Below are 3,928 nucleotides of genomic sequence, written 5' to 3' on the forward strand. Positions count from 1 at the left end.
TTTAAAAAAAAAAAAAAAAAAAAAAAGACAAAATGCAAAAACTTACCCTCAATAATTACTTTTCTTTTTCTTTTTTTTGTACCAGGGATTGAACCTAGGGGCACTTTACCACTGAGCTATATCCCTAGTCCTCTTTAGTTTTTATTTTGAGACTGTCACACGTAGGTGCCCAGGCTGGCCTTGAACTTACGATTTTCCTGCCTCGGCCTCCTGAGTTGCTGGAATTATAGGCACTTCTGGCTGATTAAATTTATTGTACATCTAAAGATTTTCATAATCTGAACTCAAATGCTTCTTTCCATTACTCCTCTTTATGAACGGTTTACTCCTAACATTCACAAAAGTTGATAAAGGAATCGTGACAGAAAGATACCCTGGGGAAATGTGCAGAGTATACAACCAGCAGCTTTTCTCAGAAGATTTCTTTTCTTTTTTTTTAATAGTTTTTTAGTTGTCAATAGCCCTTCATTTTATATGTGGTGCTGAGAATCAAGCTTGGGACCTCATACATGCAGCAAGGCAAGTGCTCTACCACTGAGCCACAATCCCAGCCCTTCTCAGAAGATTTCTAAACCAACCCAGAAAGGAAAAAATATCCTAGGACAGGATACTCCCATGCAGTGGGGGAAAAGGGTTTTAACCCATTGCTTCTCAAAGGCAACAAGATCTGGCTCTATTCCTGTCAGTGAACACCTCAAGGCCATGGGACACAGAACATTTAAAAGTCCTATAACATGAAGGGGAATGACTCAGACCAACCCATCTTTAGTAATGGCAAAATGCAGCCCTTTTTTGAAGATAAACCAACTCATTTCACCTCAAATTCATGATACAGCAAAAGAGCTCCAAAGCATTCAAAGTCCATTATTTACTGAGAAGGGTCAGGTCATATCTCACTGTCCACAAATAAGGACACTGATTATGAGACCCTTGTTGGTAGTTTGGAAAAGCAGAAATTTTTGCCAAAACACATACTGCCTATACCTAGGATAAGCTGAGATCAACCTCCTTTTCTTCTTCTTTTTAATGTAGAAAATGATTTTAAGAAGTGCATGCTCATTGCCGAATTTTTTTGAACTAAACAAAAATTAAAATTGGGGCTAGGGATATAGCTCAGCTGGAAGAGTGCTTAACTTGCCTCACATGCACAAGGCCCTGGGTTCAATCCCCAGCACCAAAAAAAAAAAAAAAAAATTAAAATTATCAAATTCTCCTCAAAGAAAACCACTTTTGACATTTTGGTATATACTATATAAAAAATATATTTCAGACTTTTTAGAGATGTAAAATATGCTCACAAAGATGTATGTACAAGGATGCACACCACTATAATTTAAAAAAATTGAAAAAACCCCCAAATTTATCTGAATATTCATCATAGGATACCAGTTGTATAAAAAAAAATCTACATGAATATGGGTATATGAGTATGGTGATACACACCTGTAATTCCAGTGACCTGGAGACTGAGGCAAAAGGATTGCCAAGTTTGAGGTCAGCCTCAACAACCTAGTGAGACCTGTCTCAAAATGAAAAATAAAAAGAACTAGGGGTTGGGGCTAGGGTTATGGCTCAGTGGTACAGCACTTGCCTCCCATATGTGAGGCACTGGGTTAGATCCTCAGCACCACATAAAAATAAATAAACAAAGAAAAGGTATTGTGTCCATCTACAATTAAAAAAAAAAAAAAAAACAGAACTGGGAATGGGCTCAGTGATAAAGGGTCTCTGGGTTCAATCCCCAGTACCAAAAAAGAAAAAGAAAAAAATAAATAAGCATCTATATGGATATTCACATGCATGCTTTTATTATGTTGTTTCATATTCTGACTTTGCCATTCAGTAATAAATTATATGAAGTAATAGAGCCATCACATTTTACCCTTTTAGACTGGCAAAAATAAAAAGATCATGCATATACTAAATGTTAGCAAGGATCCATGAAAAGACTATTTTAATGCTTCATACACCATGGAAGACTATAAACCAAAAAAGTTGTTTTAGAAGGGAATTTGGCAGCAGCTATCTAAATTCTAATTGCATATAACCTTTGATTAAGTTGCTTCCATAAATACTCATACATAATGCATAAAGATTTAGATAACGGATGTGTACTATAGCATTATATGTAATAAGGAAAATCTGAAACCAACCAATAGATGAGTAAATAAATACATGATACATGCACATAATGAACGTAGACAACTCTTGCTTCACATAATAGTCTAAAAGCATAAAAATGACTATGCAAACTCAATCTTTATATTTTAATGATCAATGTAAAAATTATGATTTTCCTATCATCTTTAAAAATTTTGGTTATCATACCAGCTCTAAATGTACAGGAAAACATTTTAAAAATAAAATTTGTTTGTATCCTGTTATTTCAAATATTGGAAATACTGAGGTTTTTTAAAACTTTCTTTTTAAAAACTTAAGAGCAAATTGGTTGGGGGTGGGCACATGCTTGTAATACCAACAGCTAGGTAGGCTGAGGCAGGAGGACTGCAAGTTTAAAGCCAGCCTCAGCAAAGTCAAGGCACTAAGCAACTCAGTGAGACTCTGTCTTTAAATAAAATACAAAATAGGGCTGTGGATGTGGCTCAGTGGTCGAGTACCTCTGAGTTCAATCCCCAGTACCCAAAAAAATAAATAAATAAATAAAGCAAACCATCACAAATAATTTATGAAACAAGGCAGAGAATGTGTAAGCAAATTTTCATACCACATGGCAAATCAAACTCCCAAACTTGGGCAGATAGAGAGATTGCACAGGAAAGAGAGGTCTTAAAGAGTCTGATTGCCTCAGAAAAGGTATTCAGAAAAGGGACACAGAATGAGCTGAATTAAAACCCAGTATACCTACACATACAGGAGATTCAGGATTTCAAATACACAATCAGGAAGGAAGTAACATCTGGCAATTTTCAAGTAGAAGTCAGGAAGCAGTGCTGTAGTATCTATTATAGATGGAGAGTCTCAGGTTTAACACTTTACCCAATAACTAGATTTCTTAGAAAAGTGGATGGTCAACTCAAGCAGCTCAAACTTTCTGTCTTATCTGCTAAATGTTTAGGACCCAAACATGCTTAGTATAGGTTCAACAAATTCATGCTTCTTTTTTCATTGCACAGAGTTGTTCCTAAGAAGCACAGAGTGCATTTTCCAGCTCCCTTGCATCTGGGTAGACCAAATGACAGGTTCAGCAATGAAATGTGATGGCAAAGGCCAGGCATGATTTGGGAGTGAGGGAAAATAAGAAGATGGTAATCTCTCCACTATCTCTAGGACACTGGATGAAAAGTGACTGGACCCTAGTTTACCCATGGAATAAAGTCATCTACAAACTAAAAACACACCTGGCTTTTACATGAATGAGAAAAAAAAAACTATTGTGATAAGCCACTGAAATCTGGGGGTTTGTTACAGTCACTAGTATCATCCTAATACAGGGGCAGACAAGGATTGTGCAGCCAGAGAAGCAAGTCTAATGATGGTAGGAGCCAAAATGTTAACTTCAGTATAAGTTTGCAAGCATAAAAAAGGATTTTGACAAATATATGCTAATGAATCACATACCTCATATTCTGGTCCAAAGCCAGCATAACCACAGAATCGTCCAGAAAGTCTCCAGAGGTAAGGGATTCCTCCAAAGAGAAGAATAAGCTACAAAACAAAGCATACTTTGATTACATCTCAGCAGTACTCGAAACTATCATGTAACATAAGAGCATTTATAAAGAAAAAAGGATAAAATAATTACAGAAGAAAAAACACCTACTTCATTTAGAATAAAATATGTGTTTTTACAAACTGGTCTGGGATTGTGGCTCAATGGCAGAGTGCTTGCCTCACATGTGTGAGGCACTGGGTTCAATCCTCAGCACCACATAAAAATAAACAAATAAATATTTAGGAAAAAAAAAAA

The 3,928-nt window shown here is 36.0% G+C and overlaps 1 protein-coding gene across 1 annotated transcript in view; it reads right to left on the reverse strand.

Moving 5' to 3' along the window:
* The window catches only part of Zmpste24 (zinc metallopeptidase STE24), a 31,656-nt gene extending 27,966 nt beyond the window's left edge, over window positions 1-3,690 (reverse strand). Inside the window, exon 1 of the mRNA XM_015484728.2 lies at window positions 3,580-3,690. The gene's annotated coding sequence lies outside the window, so the exon portion shown is untranslated. The remainder of the gene's footprint in view (window positions 1-3,579) is intronic.
* Window positions 3,691-3,928: the final 238 nt, after the last annotated feature.

Source organism: Marmota marmota, unplaced genomic scaffold (assembly GCF_001458135.2).
Source record: "Marmota marmota marmota unplaced genomic scaffold, marMar, whole genome shotgun sequence".
Lineage (NCBI taxonomy): Eukaryota > Metazoa > Chordata > Mammalia > Rodentia > Sciuridae > Marmota > Marmota marmota.